The 20804-nt window shown below is 52.9% G+C and overlaps 1 protein-coding gene across 1 annotated transcript in view; it reads left to right on the top strand.

The window, feature by feature from the left end:
- The first annotated feature begins 9567 nt into the window (after positions 1-9567).
- Positions 9568-20804, top strand: part of CLIP1 (CAP-Gly domain containing linker protein 1) — an 82016-nt gene continuing 70779 nt past the window's right edge. Inside the window, exon 1 of the mRNA XM_040987063.1 lies at positions 9568-9671. The gene's annotated coding sequence lies outside the window, so the exon portion shown is untranslated. The remainder of the gene's footprint in view (positions 9672-20804) is intronic.

Raw genomic sequence — 20804 nt, 5'->3', positions numbered from 1 at the left:
CAACTACTTCCCCAGGCCACAGGCAGGGTGCTAGGTGGGAAGCTGGGTAGCCAGGACACAAACTGACACCCATATGGGATCCCAGCAGTTGCAAGGCAAAGTCTTTAGCCACTAGGGTACCACACCAGGCCCTAAATGAGTAAATTTTGTAAAAACTGTCAGGAGCTGGTGTGGTGGCGTAGGAACGAAGCCTCCACTTATAACACCAGCAACAGACATGGCTCCTGTTGAAGACACGCCTGCTGTCAGCAGGCCGTCCTCAGCTGCCCCGGTAAGCCTGGTTCATTAGTCATAGGTGAGAACAGTGAGCGAAACCGCGTGAGGGCGGGTTTCTCGTGTGCTGGTGACAAGTTCCCTTCTGTTCCTCCACCTACTGCTGTGTCTCCAGATCTGGGTTCTGCAACTCATTGTACTGCTCCAGCCTCACGTTGTCCTGTATAAACACGTGGAGGAATCCGATCCCCACTGGCTTCGTCAGGGAGGGCGAAGCCTCCTGTGGCTTCATGACGCGTGCTGATCAGCAGGGAGCAGGTGTGGGGTTAGACCACAGGTTGCCTACAGTGGTCCCAGAAGTGGTGATCTTCCTGGAGTGACAGCACAGATTGCCAATATTAAGGACCTCAACTTAGGGGCCAGCATTGTGGCGGAGCAGGTAAAGTCACCACCTATGACACTGGCATCCCATGTGGGCACCAGTTTGAGTCCCGGCTTCTTCTCAACCAGCGCCCTGCTGATGGCCTGGGAGAGGAGGGGAGAATGGCCCAGTGTTTGGACCCCTGCCACCCGTGTGGCTCAACTGGGCCCAGTGTTGAAAGTGAAACCACCAAGCAGAAACACTCTCCCTTTTTCTCTCCGTCCCTCTCTCTCCTTGATACATGCAGACAAATAAATCTTTAAAATGATTATCATGGGCCCGGCGGCGTGGTCTAGTGGCTAAAGTCCTTGCCTTGAACCCGCCGGGATCCCATATGGGTGCCGGTTCTAATCCCAGCAGCTCTACTTCCCTTCCAGCTCCCCTGCCTGTGGCCTGGGAAAGCAGTCGAGGATGGCCCAAAGCCTTGGCACCCTGCACCCGCGTGGGAGACCCGGAAGAGGCTCCTGGACTCTAGCTTCAGATCAGCTCAGCTCTGGTTGCTGTGTCCACTTGGAGACTGAACCATCAGACGGAAAATCTTCCTCTCTCCTTCTCTCTATAAATCTGCATTTCTAGCAAAAGTAAATTCGAAAACAAACAAAAAAAAATGTCGGAGATTCAGCTGCTAAAATTTTGCTACGGATTTTAAATCTACCTGCCTAAAACTATTGGCCTGTAATTTTTGTTATTGTTATTATACTGATTATTTCCTTAAGTTATTTTGAAAAAGATTTGTTTATTTTTATTGGAAAGGCAGATATACAGAAAGGAGGAGAGACAGAGAGGAAGATCCCCCATCTGATGGTTCACTCCCCAAGTGGCTGCAATGGCTGGAGCTGAGACAATCCAAAGCCAGGAGCCACGAGTTTCTTCCAGGTCTCCCACACGGGTGCAGGGTCTCAAAGCTTTGGGCCACCCTCCACTGCCTCCCCAGGCTACAAGCAGGAAGCTGGATGGGAAGTGGGGCTGCCAGGATTAGAACTGGCGCCCATATGGGAATCCAACATGTGCAAGAAGAGGACTTTAGCCACTAGACTACTGCACCGGGACCCAATTTGATGTTTTATGTCACAAAGATTTTTTTTGTTAAAGATTTATCTTGATTGGAAATACAGATTTACAGAGAAAAGCAGAGAGAAAGATCTTCCATCCACTGATTCATCCCTTCGCAACAACCATAGCTGAGCTAATCCCAAATTAGGAGCCAGGAACCTCTTCTGGGTCTTCCATATAGGTGCGGGCTGTCCTCTGCTGCTGCCCCAGGCTGTAAGCAGGTGGCTGGGTCAGAAGCAAAGCAGTAGGGACACGAACCAGTGTCCACGTGGGCTGCCCTCAGGGTCTTTCATTGAAGAGTCTCACCTGCCATGTCATCATGAAGTGGAATCTGTACAATCCAGTGTGTGTGGATAATCACACTTTAAAGCTGTTTTGAAATGCATCTGTTTTGGAACTAGGACTGAAAATAAGTAACTTCTAGAAAATAGTGAAATAAGTTGCCATCCAAAAGCAAAAACTCTTTAAGAATTTCAAATAGTAATATTAACAAGTAACCTAAATTTAGTGCATTACTTTTTCTTTTAAAGATGTATTTTTATTGGAAAGTCAGATTTACAGAGAGAAAGAGATATTTAGAGAAAGATCTTGCATCTGCTGGTTCACTCCCCAAGCGGCCGCAATGGCCAAAGCTGAGCCAATCTGAAGCCAGGGGTCAGGAGCCTCCTCCGGGTCTCCCACATGGGTGCAGGGTCCCAAGGCTTTGGGCCGTCCTTGACTGCTTTCCCAAGCCACAAGCAGGGAGCTGGATGGGAAGCGGGACTGCCCAGATTAGAACCGGTGCCCACATGGGATCCTGGTACATGCAAGGTGAGGACTTTAGCATTCAAGGCTTCCATGCCAGGCGCTACACTGCAGTGTTAAAACTCTAATCTCACCCTTTGCCCTCCAACAGCAAGCACCATGTTCAAGCTGAATGGCTCTGACACATGTTACTAATCACGAAGGGTCATCAATCTGACAGAATTTCAACTTGAACAAACTGGCTGTTATAAGTAGAGAGTAATAACTGGCATATTTATTCAGAACCTCCCATGCTCAATTTACTTGTCTGAGATTCCTATACCTAGAGAGCGGAATCAGATTTCTAGATTTGAGTGAAAGGACGTTAACGTTATTAAACTGAGGTGGAGCAGGATAAGCATTGCAAGACAAAGTGTTACTGAAAATCCCGAACAGGCTGACAATAAAATCACCGCATCACGGTGCAGTTGGCTTTATTTTTTAAAGGCTTAATCATTCATTTAAACGAATGCAAGAGACAGAGCTCTTCCATCTGCGGATCACACCCCAAACTCCTGCAGCTGCCAGGGCTGAGCCAGGCTGAACCAGAAGCGCAGAGAGAAGCTTGGTCTGCTACATGAGCTGCAGGGCCCACAGACTGGGAGCCTGCTGCCTTCCAGGGTGCTCAGCAGGGAGCTGGGTGGGAACCAACGCAGCCGGGACTCAACGCCTACTCTCTATGATGATCAGCATGACAAGAGGCAGTTTCCCCTCACTGTGGCACGGCAGGGGGCCCTGCATTTGTCTTCAGTCCGAAAGAGATGGGCCGAGACAGAGTACCAGAGCGGCTCCATGAAACTGCTTGAGGTCACAGCACAGTGGAAAATGCACACACCAAAATCAGCGTTTTCATTATCAGAGTTGATCCTCGGACACCGGTTACAGACATGATTGCTGGGTTGTGTCTCTAAGCAAGGTTCTGAGAGGTGAGTAAGAAAATGTCTGGCAGTCCATTTCCAACACAGAATGGAAAATCACTGTGAGCTGACTTGCTGAGGTAGCAAAACTCGCTAGGCAAACAGGATGAGCAGCCAACTCGCTCACAAGAGGCGATTCATGTACGGAGGAGGAGAGAAGGCAACTCAGGAACTCGGGTGATGGGGCAAGATTGTGCACCACATGGTACTCAGCCAGCCAGAAAGCAGGGAGGAACCCGCGTGCTGGACGGTGCTTGCTGCAACTGTCCAGAGTGTGCTGGCCCTCAGACACCAGATCTTGTCTGATGGATGATAAACTCCGGCCCTCAATGCGGCTCCTGAGTCTCAGTCCATTGCTTGAGTGGCAGAGTGAGGATGTGCCCACAGGTACACACAGTGGTTGGCACGGAGTCGGAGCTGCTGGAGGCCTTGCCTGCATTCTGGGTTGCACTGTGTCCCCCAGATTTTCCAGCCATTGCAAGATCTAAGTGAGCTGTGTCCCCTTCCAAGCCCCATGGAGAAGGCATTCTCCAACCCCAGTCAAGCTTGCAGCAGACATAGTCCCTGCCGACCGCAACCTGCAAGGGTCCTAAACCCAAGGACCCAGCCAAGCAGCCTTCAGATGCTGTGTGGTGCCGTGTTTACGGTTCTAAATGACTCAGGTTTAAAATGGCTTGTGACATCACAAAGGACCCAAGTGGTCATTACTATGAGGTTGCTAGGGGCCCAGCGCGGTGGCCTAGTGGCTAATGTCCTCGCCTTGAATGCGCCAGGATCCACTATGGGTGCCGGCTCTAATCCTGACTTCTGGCACTCCACATGGGAGACCTAGAAGCTCCTGGCTCCTGGCTTCAACTTGGCCCACCCTAAGCTGTTTCAGCCACCTGGGGAGTGAACCAACAGATGGAAGATCTTTCTCTTTGTATCTCCTTCTCTCTATAAACCTGTGTTTCCAATAAAAATAAATAAATCTTTAAAACAGAGAGAGACCCAGAGCCAGATCAGGAGGGGAGCTATGTTCAGGCTTACTTATTCCCACAATGGCCAGGCCAATCCAGGTCTCTCAGCCAGAGGTGTTCGGCACTCAACTGCCCGCCCCTCCTCCTTTTAAATTCATTTTACTTTTGTTATTCGAAAGTCAGATGTACTGAGAGGAGGAGAGACAGAGAGGAAGATCTTCTGTCCAATGGCTCACTCCCCAAGCAGCCACAGCAGTTAGAGCTGAGCCGCCGATCCGAAGCCAGAAGTCCAGAGCCTTTTCCAGGTCTCCCACGCAGGTGCAGGGTCCCATGGCTTTAGGCCATTCTCCACTGCTTTCCCAGGCCACAGGCAGGGAGCTGAACGGGAAGTGAAGCAGCTGGGACATGAACTGGCGCCCAGACACTATGTTGGTACTTGCAGGCAGAGGATTAGCCACTGAGCTGTCACTCCACCTAGCCCAGAGCTAGGTGTTAAATCCAGGCCCTCAAATATAAGATGCAGGCATCCTAATCCAGAGCCTTTTTAAAAATCATTGATTCGTTTATTTGAAAGGGAGAGTTACACAGTGAGAGAGAGAGAGAAAGAGTGTGTGTGTGTGTGCATGAAAGAGCGATCTACCCCCTGGTTCACTTCCCGGATAACAGTGGCCAGAGCTGTGCAAGAATGCAGCCAGGAGCCTAGAACTCCAGCAGGGTTCCCTTATGGATGCAGACTTCGACCTGGTAGCCATAGGAGATGCTGGCATCGCAGGGAGTGGATTTCCCACTGTGCTACAGTGCCAGCCCCAGCCAGTATGTGAAACATGCGGCTGAACACCCACACGGGTGAGCTTCCAGTTTAGCTCCCCGGCGACTCTAGTCACCTTGAGCATTTAATTTACCTGGTCTCAGGTCCGTAATGTATGCTGTGAGGATAATAGCGCTCTGGCCCCTGCGCTCCCAAGGACATGGTATTGTAACGAGCAATTAGCCCCCGCAGCCCAGACGCTGAGATCTGCTCATAACTGGGCTTTATTCTTAGCTGGCAGACACAGAGAGCGCGTGTGTCTGCCTCAGCACACGGTGGTTTGGAAGCACCGAGAGTCAGCAGTCGGAGGCCGCGAGCGACGTTGGTCGGAGCACCTTTGGCTGTTTTCTAGGGAAGCTCTCCTAACTGACTATATGCACCTAAGTAAAGCCATTTTAAAGACTTATTTTTGTTATTTGAAGGGGAAAGTTAGAAAGAGGGAAAAGAAGAGATTGAGATGCTATCCCCTCATGTATTCCCCCAAATGTACGTAGCAGCAGCAGGACTGAGCCAGGAGCCTGCTGCTTCCTTCGGGTCTCCCACATGGATGCAGGGGCCTAAGCACTTCAGGCATCCTGTGCTGCTTTCCCACGCACAGGATCAGGGAGCTCAAGCAGAAGTAGGGGAGCCAGGACCTACTGCTTTGCTGCTCCTGTACAGCAGCAAATCCCAAACTTGTATATGGGATACAGCACTGTAAGCAGAGGATTAGCGTGTTACGCCACTGTACTACCTGAATTTGAACTATGTAAAGTGCCCTCATCCATGCATACATATGTGTATTACACATTTTATTTTATATATTTTTTAAGATTTATTTTATTTTTATTGGAAAGTCAAATACACAGAGAGGAGAGAGAGAGGAAGATCTTCCATCCGTTGATTCACTCCCCAAGCAGCTGCAACAGCTGGAACTGCACGATCAGAAGCCAGAAACCCAGATCCTCTTCTGGGTCTCCCACGCGGGTGCAGGGTCCCAAGGCTTTGGTCCATCCCTGACTGCTTTCCCAGGCCACAGACACGGAGCTGGAGGGGAAGTAGGGTCACTAGGACATGAACTGGTGCCCACATGTGATCCTAGGTACATGCAAAGCATGGACTTTGGTTATTAGGCTATCTTGCTGGGCCCCTGTAATTTAAAAAAAAATATTTATTTTGATTGGAAAGACAGATTACAGAGAAAAAAAATTTCCATTTGCTGCTCTACTCCCTTAGTGGTTGCAATAGTCAGAAATGAGCCCATCCAAGCTAGGAGCTTCCAGGTCCCGTTCCCCCCCCCCCCCCCGGGTGCAGAATCCCAAACGTTGGGCCGTCCTCTATTACTGCTTTCCCAGGGTTTAAGTTGAATGGTTGTGGAGCAGCTGTGACACAAATTAGAATCCAAATGGGATGCAGGTACAGCACATGGTGACCTAACCAACTACACCACTACAGCACTGGCTGCCAGGCAGGTAACATAATTGCTGTGCCCAATACTCGCCTGAATAATTTATTGCATTTTAAAATTACCTTTACTAATGTGAGAGTCACAAGATACAAAATTAGTCATTTAAAGTGTATATTCCAGGGCCTGGAGCAATGGCTAAATCCTCACCTTGCAAGTGCCAGGGGCTCCTATGGGCACATGTTTCTGTCCTGGCAGCCCCACTTCCCCTCCAGCTCCCTGCTTGTGGCCTGGGAAAGCAGTGGAGGACGGCCCAAAGCCTTGGGACCCTGCACTTATGTAGAGACCAGGAAGAAGCTCAGCTCTGGCCGTCGCGGTCACTTGGGGAGTGAATCAGCGGGCAGAAGATCTTCCTCTCTGTAAATTTGACTTTGCAATAGAAACAAATCTTTTTTTTTTTTTTTTTAAAGTATCTAATTCAGTACATTCCCAGTAACCACCTCTTCTGTCTAATCCCAATGATTTCACCTTCCTGAAGGAAGCCTTATCCTGACTAGGCACCTGCTCCTAAGTACCCCACCTTGGCAGTGGCCCACCCTGTCTCCTGTCCATAGGGATTTACCCGCCTGGAATGCTTCATTTAATCAATCATGCATGTACCTGGTGTCAGCTTCTTTAATCCAACCTAATGTTTTTGAGGGTCCTCCAGATTGTAGTGATTGTCAGTGTTTTCTCAAATTTATTTACTTATGATTTGAAAACCAGAGAGAAGGAGAGCCCCCTTCGGCTAGTTGGTTCCGCACCTTTCTGCAGCAGTCCAGGTGGGGTCAGGAGCCAGGAACTCAGTCCGGATGTCCCCGGCCAGCAAGGCCAGGACGCAGGCGCTGGACATTGGGGTGTTTTCACCTTCTGGCTGTTGTGAGCACTCCTTTTGAACACGTGTCTACACCCTGGAGCCAGCTTGATTTTCGCTGAAGATAAAATCAGCTTGCATGTACTCACCAGCTAGGTACGGAATCAGATTAGAACCACTGCGTCACCCACTGATGTCACCAATGTTTTGCATTTCTGGATAAAATTCACAGGACCTGAGAACTGTTTACCCCTCGCCCAGCGGCTCCACGGCCTCAGAGCACACAGTCTCCGCGGAGGCCTCAGAGCACGCAGTCTCCGCGGAGGCCTCAGAGACGGTGTGCACTGTGCAAGGTGGTGGCCTCTACATGCAGCTGTTAGCTGAGAACATACGGTAAGGCGTTGGTTGCCTCCAAAAGGTTTCCATTGTACAAATATACATGGAAAACTATGTAAAGATTGACAAAATAAAAACAATTATTATTTAAAAAAAATATGTACATGGAAGAGCTTGACATTCTCTCATCATTTTTTTTTTAAATTGCATGAAACTGGGGCCAGCTCGATGGCTCAATTGGTTAATCCTCCCCCAGTAAATGCTGGCATCCCATATGGACACATATTCCTGTCCTGGCTGCCCCATTTCCCGTCCAGCTCCCTGCCTGTGGCCTGGGAAAGCAGTGGAGGACGGCCCAAAGCCTTGGGACCCTGCACCTGTGTGGGAGACCTGGAAGAGCTCCTGGCTTCGGATTGGCCTAGCACCAGCCGTTAGGGTCATTGGGGAGTGAAACATCAGACAGAAGATATTTCTCTCTGTCTCTCCTCTTTTCTCTGTATATCTGACTTTGCAATAAAAATAAATAAATCTTTTAAAAATTACTGTAAAAAAATTCATGGTGCAGAACACACCATTTTTTTTTTTAAAGACAGATGCAACAGAATGAGTAAAGCAGAAACAAACTTTGCACCTTTACACCTGCAGCGACTTTGGCCCAGAGGTAGCACCTGTGTTGACATAAGTTGTTTATCAAAGCTCTGAGAGGAGCGAAACGTGTGTGGGGTGTGTCCTTCAGAGTAGGAGCAGGGCCCCGGGATTTTTAGGGTGCCACCACCCTCTCACTTTGCAGCTTATAAATTAGGATGTCGCTGAGTTAGGTAACATTTTTTTTTTTTGGATGATTTATGACATGAATAGAAAGGAGGGGGCCGGCAGTTAAAATCTACTCTGTTCAGATCAAGGTGCTTTTCCAACTAACTCCTTCCTGCTGCAGCGCCCGGGCTTGCATGGTGCTGTGAGGCAGTCAGCAAACGGGGTCCCCCTGCAGCTGATGCCCTTCTTCCGGAAAGGAGGAGAGGAGCAGGCAGTGGGGGTACGCTGACATACACCCACATCCCCGTCCCCTCTGAGGCCGCGGCAGAATCCGGAGTCTTTCTGACAACTGCAAATTGTTCTTGTGAGCTGTGGGGGCTCCTGGAGTTGCCACGGTCCTTGGGGGTGACGCGCTGGCTGCCCCCTGCCACCCCAGCCCCGAGAAGCTGTGACTGTGTCCCTTCCAGTCCCTTTCAAAACCTTGAAAAGTAGATCCCAGGGAGGGGAGAGGAAAGGCAGGGCATTAACCAGGGCTTGCCTTGGGGGCGAATTAAAGAGGGTTTCCCCTCCCCCCGACCCACCGAGGGGCGCCGGCCCTGGCGCATGTTTCGGGATGGTTAACCCCGGATCGCTCCCGAAGGAAAAGGGAAAGCAGACGCGCTTCTTCCTAAACTTAACCTGCTCTGGGCAGCTCCCGGCAGCCGATTTTAAAGGCTTCCTCACCCGGATCTTGGAGCAGAGACACCAGTCCCAACGCGCAGGCGGTGGCCCAGCCTGAACGCAGGGGGTGACTTGCAAATTCCAGGAACATTTGGCAGGAAACCCAGAAGGGGACCCCAAAGCTGAGCCTCCTCCCCAGGGCGCAGGCCCTTCTCGGCTGTTCCCTCACGCCGGGGCTCTCAGGGCGTGAGGGCAGCGCGCCGGGCCGGGGTCCCCTCGCGGGGCCGCACAGAGGGCGCGGTTCGCGGGGCTGAGGGGGCCCGGGCGCCGGGGCGGGCGCGGCGGCCGCCGGCGCGGGGAGGAGCCGCGTCGCGTCTTCTGGCTGGCGGCGCGCGTCCGCCCGGCCCCGCGGCGGCGGCGGTGGCTGCGCGTCACGCTCTCCCCCGCCCCGAGCCGACGAGCCGGGAGGCGGCGGCCGGGCGGCCACTGCTGCAGTGAGGCAGGTGGCGGCGACCGGCGGCGTCCGAGGCGGTGAGTGGGGCGCGGCGGCCTGGGCCCTCTCTCCCCTACCTGGTTCCGTCTTTCCCTTCCCGCCCCGCCGGGCTGGCTCGGGTCGCCGGCTTGGGGCCGCGGGCCGGCGTCCGGGAAGTGGGGGTGCCGGGCCCCGCGCGCTGGGGCCGCCCCTCGGGCGGCGGGGGGGACGCTGGAAGCTTCTCGTAGCCGACCCCGGAGGCCACGGGACCCTGGGGCGCCCTCTCCGGAGCCGGCCCTGTCAGCGCTGAGCCGCGCCGGGGCCTTCCCTTCCTCCGCCGGCCTCAAGATGGAGCTTGGACTCTTTGCCCCTGCGCCGCCCCGGGGGCCGCTCCCTCTCCCCGGCCCTCGGCCCCTGCAGGGGTTGGAGGGTTTGGGGCCGGCAGGGAGGCCCTGGCCGGCCGGGACCTGTTGCCCCGGGCGCCGTGCCCGTCACCTGAGCCGCCCTCTGGGAGAGTGCGGTGCGGGCCCGCCGGCATGCGGGGCGGACAAGCCGGCCGGGCGTCCCCGGCGTGCCCCGGCCCGGCCCCGGCCGGCCCGGCTTTTGTTTCCTCCGGAGCGGGGCTGTGATTCTTGGAGCGGAGCGCCCGGGTTTGTGAAATGACACCGGCGCGCGGTAACCCGAGCCCCCACGCCGGGCCGCGGATCGGCCCGAGCAGGTGACTCGGCCCCGGGCGGTTTCGGCAAGCTGAGCCCGGGGAGCCCGGGGAGCCCGGGGAGCCCGGGGAGCCCGGGGCCGGACGGGCCTGCGCGCCGAGCCGCTGCCGCCCCCGGGGCCCGGGGCTGCCCGTCCGCTCCGCGCGGCTCGTCCCGCTGGCCGGCTCCGGGCGCCAGCTCCTCCCCGCCGGCCCCACCTCTCGGGCCGCGAGAAGTGGCACGTTTAGCCGGTCAGCGGCCGGAGACCGGGTTTTGGCAAAACTTGGGCGCCGGTGGCTGCCGTTGAGGGTGAGGAAGAGGCCGAGTTTGGGGGCCTGGGCGTCCTTCAGCGGCCTGGCCGTCTTCCTCTTTTAGGTTTGGGCAGTGTGGCCGTGAGAACTCGGCCAAGTGACCAGGTGGTGGCGGCGGTGGAGGTTGAGATTTCAGTTGCTGTGGCTGTTTTATTGTTATTCCTGCTGCTACCGATGGCTCAGGAGGCAGGGGGCAGGGAACCCGCGGCAGGTCCTTTAGGTATGTGGCTTTCAGCCTTGGAACATTCTTTTCCTCTGGAAATAATAGGGTTGAACGTTTGCTGAGAGCTTCCCGAGGGGCAGGCTCCAGGCGTGTTTTGTCTTTCATCCGCCTGACCCTGGGAGGGGGTTCCCATTATCCCCATTTATAGAGGGGCATGGAAAGGTCGGGTGGCTGAGAGCAGCTGACTGGAATCTGAACTCAGATCTTGGGAAAATCAAGATTGGGCCCCTCTTCCTTGCTTTCCCGTCGTGGGAAACCCAGCTTGTGCTGGGTCCTGTCCTGCACAGTGTACAAGGTGCCGTTCTTGTTTATTTGTCTGATACTGAGCCCGTTACATCCTGTGTGATCCCCAATGGCTGAGAACTGAGTTACTGTCTGTCCTGACTCAAAACCCACTGGGTGTAAGTGCTGAGTTTGTCTCAACATTCCATACAAAGGTAGGCAACTTTTGTATCTAGGCCACTTGGCATTCCCCATGGTTATTTACAGCTATATCTTCCTAAATGTGTGTGTGTCTTTCCAGCTTTGGGATCCTCTGCAGAATCCTAGAGAATCCCTCACGTGCCATATTTCATTAACTGAATCCATGCAGTATGTCTGTACATCTTAAGACTTATTTTTTAAAGGTTTTGTTTACTTGAAAGACAAGGTTACTCAGAGGAAGAGATGCAGAAATCCACTGGTTCGCTGCCCAGATTCCCACGGCGCTGGGTGGGGCCTCAGCGGATCCAGGGGCTTCTTCCAGGTCCTCCACGTGGTTACAGGGGCCCAAGCACTTGGGCCATTTTCTGCTGCTTTTCTAGGCACATTAGCAGGGCGCCGGGTTGGAAGTGGAGCTGCTGGGACAAGAATTGGTCTTGTGTATCTTGTGTTAACTGGAATGAGGCTTTTCACCTGTTAACTTTCTGTTAGATACTTCACTTTTCTTCTTCCCTGTGCAGACGAGGTGGGAGGTCCAGTGTGGCACGGTGTGTCAGTCAAGGCAAGCCCCTGCGTTTTCTGTATCATATTTTGGAGTGTAGGGATCTCCTGGAAGGCCGGTTCTGGGCCTGTGGTGTCCTCCCTGGGGCCTGTGGTCAGGGCTGCTGTGTTATGCCTGCCGCAGGTACTTATGGAGTGCCTGGCTGTGTCAGTGCTGCGCTGGAGGCTGCTGACGGAGTGGCGATCGAGGCCGCAAGCCCTGCGGTCTCCGAATGGCCCTTCACACGCGGGAGGCCGGCGGCATGCCCTCCCCGTGTCATGGTAGGAAGTGATGCGTGGCAAGGAAAACCATTAGGAACAAGGGTGATGGATGTTTGGAGGGTGCCGAGGGGGGAACGCAGCAGAGGAAGTGGCTTTGGAGCGGAGAGCTGCAGCCCTGAGAGTGTGTGGGCCCCAGGAGACAGCGCACTGGGGAGAACTGGCAGGAGCTGAGGTCCTGGCTACTGGGCAAGCCTGGGACGAGGCAGGTAGTGCGTGGTGTGCCAGGTGGTGGCCTTTAAATAGGTTTTGGTTACTGTGTTGAAAAACACTGGCAGAGAGATCATTTGGCGTCAGGTTGCCAATGGCTTTGATGAAGGTGAAGTGAAGGATGGGGAAACTGAGGTGTCAGAGACTGCGCTGATGGCCTGAGAGGCCGCAGCTAGTGAGCAGAGATGGAACTGAACCCTGGTCTGTGTTACTCCAGGGCAAGCGCAGCCAACCTTGACCGTGGCCCCTGGGTAGATGGCTCCATGCAGTGTGCCCAGTACTTGGGGTTCACACTCACTACTGAGTGTGTTCCTTCCTGTCTGTACATGGCTCTTTGGGGTCTTTGCTTGACACAAGGTCTTGGCTTGATCTGTGTGTGTGTGTGTGTATAAGCCTTCCTCTTTTTTTTTTTTTTTTTTAATTTAAAACCAATAAAAATTCCTGGTGCATTGGTTCAACTGGGTAATTCTCTACCACCAAGTTTTGGGATCCCATGTAAGTACCAGTTTGTGTCCTGGCAGTTCTACTTCCCATCCAGCTCCCTGCTTGTGGCCTGGGAAAGCAGTCAAGGATGGACGAAAGCCTTAGAACCCTGCACCTGCACGGGAGACTTGGAAGAAGCTCCTGGCTCCTGGCTTCAGATCTGTTCAACTCTGGCCATTGTGGCTGCTTGGGGAGTGAGTCAGCAAATGCAAGATCTTTCTGTTTCTCTGTGAATCTGCGTTTCCAATCAAAATAAATAAATCTTAAAAATAAATTTTTTTTTTTTCGTTTTATTTGAAAGGCAGAGAGGAAGATCTTCCATTCATTAATTCACTCCCTGAATGACTACAATGGCAGGGCTGGGCTAGGTTGAAGCCAGGAGCTTGGAACACAACCTGCATCTCCTGTGCAGGTGACAGGGACCCAGCAACACATTAGCAGGAAGCCGGAAGCTGGAAAGGAGTCAGACTTGAACCCAAGCACACGAGGCTGGGATGCTGTTACCTGCACCAGATGCACATCCCAGTCTGAAGGTCGCATGGTTCCACATTTATGTTTCATTACAAACATTGACGTTAAGTCTTTCCCGTCTTGATTGGAGAGCACTGCCGGCATTGCCCTGGACGCAGTGTCTTAGAGAGCTCTGCAGGATAGCTGAAAGCACTGGCTGCTCGGGAAGAGTCGCTGCTGGCAGCGGGACAGAATGTCCGGGCAGAATGGCCTCTTCAGGTTTCAATCAGGGAAACGATGGGGAGCCTGTTCCCCATCTCCCCAGATTGGCAAACTGCTCGTAACCAGCCTGGAATCTGCCTAGGCCATCTGGGTTAATGTCCTGGGCCTGGCACCAAGTACCAAGGAATCTTGGCCACAGTTAGTAAGCGAGTTTTTTCCCTTTGGTCTCCATCTGGCACCTTCAGGAGGACAGATTCCACAGGCGCTGCCCTCACTCCGTGGGCCCGGCTGTCTTCTCATTGTGGATTTATTGCCGTCCGGCAGCAACATCTTCAGCGTGTTCTCTGCGTGTTGTGGGGAAGAGGAAGGAGTTGTGCTCCAGAGTTCCTGTTGAGGATCCTCTCCCTCCCTGGGAGCAGGCCGCCTCCCCCTGTTGAGGACCCTCTCTGTGCCTGGGGAGCAGGCCGCCTCCCCCCTGTTGAGGACCCTCTCCTCCCTGGGAGCAGGCCGCCTTGCCCCTCTGCTCTGGCAGCCATTTTGCTGCCCTGGTGTTTTACACAAGTCCAAGTCCTCATGTGCGACTGACTTAAGTCATTTGGTTTTCATATTCTGCTTTGTTTACTTACATCTCAGTATAGTTTGGATCAGTTCCCAGAATAACTCTTGCCCGTTTTTGCACTCAGGTGGCCGAGTTCTTGACTTACAGTGTCCTCTCAAGGGCCTGGCGACTCTGCGTTCAGGATGCACCCGTCACAGCCTGCCGCTCTGATGCGGCTGCCCGTTCACCTGACACGGTCCTCCACCCGCTCAGCGCACTGCAGCGGATCGCAGGCTCTTCCTCTGTGTTTAGAAAAGACAAACAACATTAGGCATATTTTCCTGAAGCAGTAGTTTTTAAAGTGAATGATTTTTTAAAAAGATTTATTTATGTCAAAGGTAGGGTTCCAGAGAGAGAAATTCCAATCACTGTCTCACTCTCCAAACGTCTGGGCAGAACCAACGCAGGAGCCGGGCGCTCCTGGGTCTCCCGTGCTGCCAGGCGCCCCACACTTGGGCCATATTCTGCGCCTTTCCAGTCACATGAAGGGGATGATGGACCAGAAGTGGAGTAGCTGGGCCTTGAACCAGCCCCCATAGGAGCTGCCAGTGTTACATGCAGTGACTTCAACAGCCCAGACTGTGTGAATGATTTTTTTTTTCAGAAAAGCTTATTTTTTGAACATTTATTTTTACTTAAAAGGTTTACAGAGAGAAGGAGAGAAGAAGGAGCCGGGAGTTTCTTGGTCTCCCATGTGGATGTAGGGGTGTAATGACTTGGGTCCTGCCTTAAGTGGAAGTGAGTTACTGGGACTTGAACTGATGCCCATATGGGATGCTAGCACCACAGGCTGAGGCTTACCGTGCTATGCCACGGTGCCAGACCCCTGAAAATCTTGTAGGGAAGTCTTTGGCCTCCTGCTGCCTGTTGTCGGATTCCCCCCATGTGATGGTTTCTTTGTGGAGGTGTTACGCTCTGCTGCCTTAAGGCAGGAGGGAACCTGTTCAGACATTTCCTTTGTGGACTGCAGAATAAATAGACTTTATGAACGGGGTAATTATTTTATAGCCTAAATGAAAGACAATTTTTACCATGAAAATTCTTGTGTACATAAATATGGGCGATTACACAAAGGTGTGTCTCTATCAGATGAAACCGTATTATTAAATCTGCTGTAAAGTGCATGTAGCTTGCTCAGGTTGTTACATTGAGAATGTAGGGTAGAATCAAGATAGATTTTGTTTTCATTTGAAGGATGGGGCCCAGGGCAGCTGGGACAGGCTGGGCTGGCGAGGCAGGCTGTCAGCTCAGTTCCCACTTGGGTGGCACCCAACAACCCTAGCCAGCCTTGGGAAGCCCGGATCCCAGAGGGCTGGGACTCCCACTCAGGCACCGAAATCCCGGGTGGCACCCTGAACGCTGCCCGTGCTGAGGTTTTAGGAAACGTGTTCCAGTGAAGTGTCTGAGAGCTCGTGGGCTTGCTTTTTCCTCTGTAAAGGAGTTTTATAATGCCTCTTATTATTTTTTTTTACCCTCCCCACTTTACTGTTTAAATTTTTATTTGAAAGTCAGACTGAAAGATAGAGGATGGGGAGAGAGGGAGGGATTCCACCTGTTGGTGTACCTCCCAGGTGGCTGAAAGCAGGAGGCAGCAGCTTCTTGGTCTCCCTTTTGGAGCACACAAGTCTGGTAACCAGTACCATGTTCCACTGCTTCCTCAGCACATTAACAGGGGACTGGATCAAAAGCGGATCAACTGGGACTTGGACTGGCGCCCAGACAGGAGGTAGACATTGCAAATGGAGTCTTAACCCACTGTGCCACAGTACTATTCCTCTTGCATTTATTTCTTGCATGGTTAATTTTGTTTAATAAAATTTCTCATCTTCTCCTGTGGGTCTGGCCAGTAAGCAACATCTCACGGGATGGAAGAAACCCCCAGACATGCTTTTCAGCCAATGTCTACTGAGTGCCTTGAGATCTTCCCTCTGCTGGTTTACACACTGACCACCTGCGTCAGCTGAGGCTGAGCTAGGCAAAGCTATGAGCCCTGAACCCAGTCGAGGTCTGCCACATGGGTCACCTCCCAGGATTGGCAGGAAGCTGAGAGGAGAGAGCAGTTGGGACTGATGCTAGGGATTCCAGTATGGCGCCTTAGCTTACGGAGCCCCAGCACCTGCCCGTTTTTAATTCTTATGCGTTTGTTTTCATTTTAGTTGAAAGACAGAGATTGAGCGAGATCTTCCACCTAGTGGTTTGTTCCCCCAGTGCCTGTTACCGCTGGGGTTGGGCCAGGCTGCTGGGATTCAATCCAAGATTCCCACGTGGCTGGCAGGTGTCCGTGTATTGGACCCATCACCTTCTGTGTGCTGCTGCTGGGGTGAGCGTTAACAGGAAGCTGTATCACATGCGGAATAGCTACAGCTCACTTGGGGCTTGGGAGCTGTTTTTAAATTCTGTTTGTCAGAACTTGCCGAGTACCTACAATAGGGAGACACCAGCCTAGACGCTGGGGACAGGAAGTTGAGAAAAGCAGGTGCCATCCTGTCTTGAAGAACCAGGGCTGTGGCAGGAAGGCAGATTGAGAGCAGCGACGGCTGTTCTGACCTCTGTAGGATGCTGATCAAAGTGCCTGGGTTTAAGTCCCCACTCGTGCTTCTCCAGCTGCTTGCTGATGCGTACCCTGGGAGGCAGCACACCGTGTGGAGATCTGTGAGCAGTGCCAGGCTGCTGGCTTTGGCCCGGCCCGGGCTCTGCTGTCGTAGGCGTTTGCAGAGTGAACCATCGAATGGAAAATATCTTCTCTGCTTTAGAAAAAAGGAAAAAAAAAAATGGAGATGGGGGATAAAATGGAACAAGAGCCTGTCCTTTGCTGGTCAGCAGATCCCAGCCCAGCCTGTCACAAGTGACTCCACTTTGAGTTGCTTATCTGGAATTTGGGAGTGATAGTTGCTTCCTATGGCAACTGTGAAGATTAAATGAAGTAATATATGCTGAAAGCAGTAAATGTTGGAACTCTTTTTTTCCCCATTTCCCAGTAATCTCTTCCTCAACTTATGCTATAGGAAGTTAGATTTCAACCTTGCATTTTTATTCTGCTGTTTAAATTGGAACAGAGAAAAATACTGTAATGCATTTAGAAGGTCGAAGCTCTGTCTGCTTGTCGCGTCTTGGAAAGTTGGTTTGAGTAAAGCATCTTCATTATTGAAGGGCACGTTTTTAGTAAACAGTTGTCAGTGAAGAACTTGTCATTTCTGAGGCGTTTAATATCCAGCAGGGGAAGGCGTGCTCCCCCAGCGGGGACGTGTGTGGGCCGAGTTTCAGCAGGCGCGTGGTGGGTTGGGGTGTGTGTGTTGAGCGAAAGGTGGGGCATTTGTCAGGACCAGTAGAGCTCCCTGTGTGTCTTCGGAGCCGGTTACCTGCCCAGGTGAACAGTTACCAGCACTGAAGCTGCCTTTCCAAATCGGAATGCAGTCAGCCCCGTTCCCACCCACCTGCAGCTGGGGGAAGCCGCGTGGAAACGGCCTGCAGGCTGGGCAGTAGCTGGGGATGCCCCTGCACTGGGTGGGCAGGTGCTCTGTGGTACTCTGGGTGACTGTTTTTTCCCACTGGATCTGAGGGCCTACGGCAACCCTTACATTGCTTATTTACTAAGGAGCAACAAGAAGCTTTTATAAGGAGGGGAAAAAAAAACCCACCAGGAAGTTGGTCTTTCTGTGAGCTTTCTTTGTGCCCTTTTCTTGTTCCGAACAAACAGTTGGTGTGTTCTGGCTGCTAGCCTGGGCCGCGCCTGCCTGTTGAAGGACAGGCAGCCGTCTGCTCGCTCTCCTGACTCGCTCACTCGCTCGCTCTCACTTGAGGCTGTGGAGGAAAAGCAGCTTCGGCTCCTTGAGAAATGGCCTCGTCTCCGCTGTCTGCCCCCATGGCCAAGGCTCGTGTGCCTCTGCGGGTCGTGGGTCAGGAGCCTTTGCGAATCGGTTTCCTCGCTGGTAAAGTGAGGAAGCTGAACTAAATTGCTGAGGTCTCTTCTGATTCTGTAATTCTGTGGTGCTATATTAAGCACCTTGGTCCTTTTCACACATTAGCATGACTGCTGCCAACTTGCAGAGCTCTTGCGGGAGGCGCTGACCAGGCCCAAGTCACAGGAGTGGAGATGGGTGACTGGGTGGCTGCCCGTCTTTGTGTCTAAGTGGTAAGAACACACAGAACGCCTTCCCTCAGCCCAAGCTATACTAGTTCCTGATTGCAGGCAGTTGCATCATGGCTGTCTCATGCCTCAGCTCTCTGCCTGGGCTGCTGGCGAGCCCTCCTTCCCTGCTTTGTCAAGCCACTCTAGACTTTCAAACTCTGGGTCCAGTCTCCTCTGTGTCCTGTCAGATACTTCCCGCTTTTAAAAACATATTTCCAAGCACACAGTAATTTCCAAAGGGCTTTTCCTGCTTCTGACTTTGATGGAAACATGTTATAAAGCTTCCCGTGTGCTGGCGGCTCTGACCGTGTGGCATTCTGGCCAGCGGGTGAGGTGATAGGCTGGTTTAGAAATTGCTCTGTCATTTAGGAATTGCCGTTCGAACTTCCTTGGGCATCTCAGGCAGCGGCTCGACCTGCTACATCGCAGTATCCAGTGAGCGCCTCCAGGAAGCCAGGGTTGCTGACAGCAGGGGGCTTCATGGCACAGTGATGGGGGCTCCAGAGGAGGTGGGGCTCCATGGCATCAGCACTGGCATGTGAATGAGCTCGGCAGTGACCCGCCCCGGAGGGCTCTGTGATCCCCAGTGACCCAGCAGAGAACCTGCTGCTCGGGGAGGCCTTGAGGTGAGCTGTGTGTGCTTTCACGCGGGCCAGGGTGGTCTTCAGTGGGCGTGGGCTGTCCCGTAAAGGAGGTGACGTGCGTGGGATGAGGGACGGGATGGAGGCATGGACATGCCACGTGAGGGTAAAGGTGGCCTCTTCTGCACTTCCTTTTCCTTTCCTTGGATTGTTCTATATGGCTGTGTAACGGTTTCTGAAATGTATAAATTTAGCATTACAACATATAAATTATCAGCTCTGCCTTTGGCTTGTGATTAAACTAAGTTTATAAAAATAATGGTACAAAAATAGCCAGCGTGAGCTGTGAGAGAGGCAGGCAGCTCTCGGCCTCTCCCTTGTAAGGAGCTGGCTTTTTTTTTTTTTAGCCAAGTGGTTTTTGGTGGCCATTTTAAAAGTTCAACGAAGATGCTTTTTATTTTATCTGAAACAATAAATAATGAGAAATGATTTTCTTAATTTTACTTTTTGCCTTGTATAGAGGTTTTGAGTTTGAGTTTAATTTTTTTCAAGATATTTTTAAAGATTTATTTGATTTGATTTGATTTGATTTGGAAAGGCAGACTTACAGAGAGAAAGAGAGAGAGAAAGGTCCTCCATTCACTGGTTCACTTCCCAAGTGGCTGCAACAGCCAGAGCTGAGTCGATCCAAAGCCAGGACCAGGAACTTCTTCCAGGTCTCCCACGTGCGTGCAGAGTCCCAAGGCTTTGGGCCGTCCTCGACTGCTTTCCCAGGCCTCAAGCAGGGAGCTGGATGGGAAGTGGAGCATCCTGGACATGAACTGGCATCCAGATGAGATCTCAGCAATTGCAAGCCACTAAGCTACTGCTCAGGGCCCCTGTTTTTGTTTTTGTTTTAAGATTTTATTTATTTATTTTTAGTGGAAAGTCAGAGAGACAGAGAGAATGATCTTCCATCTGCTGAATCACTCCCCAAATGGCCACAAGGGTCAGAGCTGAGCCATTCTGAAGCCAGGAGCCAGGGCCTCTTCCAGGTCTCCCACGTGCGTGCAGGGTCCCAAGGCTTTGGGCTGTCCTCCACTGCTTTCCCAGATGCGTTAGCAGGGAGTTGAAGTGGAGCTAGGACTTGAATACACCCACGTGGGGATGCCAACGCTGCATTTGCTGCTTTTCCTGCCCAGTCCCAGCGTTGGTGTTTGCTTTTGTCTAGTTAACGTCCTAGGAACTTGACACTGTGTATGTGGAAACCCGAAACTGCACTCAGTGTTCTGGGATTCTCCTTTTAGAATGCTGCTGTGCGCGGCCAGGGCTCTGGCCCTCCCGTGGCTGGGGCCCTGCTGCCCCCCGTGGCTCTCCCGTGGCTGGGGCCTTGCTGTCCCCCATGGCTGGGGCCCTGGTCTCCCCGTGGCCCTCCCGTGGCTGGGGCCTTGCTGTCCCCCGTGGCTGGGGCCCTGCTCTCCCCCGTGGCTCTCCCGTGGCTGGGGCCCTGCTCTCCCCTGTGGCTCTCCCGTGGCTGGGTCCCTGCTTTCCCCCGTGGCCCTCCCATGGCTGGGGCCCTGCTCTCCCCCGTGGCTCTCCCGTGGCTGGGGCCTTGCTATCCCCTGTGGCTCTCCTGTGGCTGGGGCCCTGCTTTCCCCCGTGGCCCTCCCATGGCTGGGGCCCTGCTCTCCCCCGTGGCTCTTCTGTGGCTGGGGCCCTGCTCTCCTCCGTGGCTCTCCCCCTTTGGGTGGCTGGCCCTCTGGAAGACTTCTCTCTTCCCACTTGGTAAATGTTTTTCCTTCCTTTGGGTATATTTGTTCCTGACAGAGCTGTGTGACCTTTGCCCTGTCTAAATGTGTTGTTCTTCATTCCTGAAATGTCCTGCCAGAGATAAAGGACTGAGGGGCTGTGGGGCGTCCCTTCCTGCCCTGACCAGCACAGCTGCTCTGGGCCTGCCCCGACAGCTCTCCTGAGTCAGCCCTGTGGATCGCTGCTGAAGCCGGTGGCCTCATCTTCCTCGCTCAGTTCAGCTACTGTGCAGCGGCTCTTGTTGTTGGGGTGACGTCACACGC

The sequence above is a fragment of the Ochotona curzoniae genome, unplaced genomic scaffold, assembly GCF_017591425.1.
Source record: "Ochotona curzoniae isolate NIBS_2020 unplaced genomic scaffold, NIBS_Ocur_1.0 contig_46, whole genome shotgun sequence".
NCBI classification, from domain to species: domain Eukaryota; kingdom Metazoa; phylum Chordata; class Mammalia; order Lagomorpha; family Ochotonidae; genus Ochotona; species Ochotona curzoniae.
This window is presented reverse-complemented; position numbering and strand designations above follow the sequence as displayed.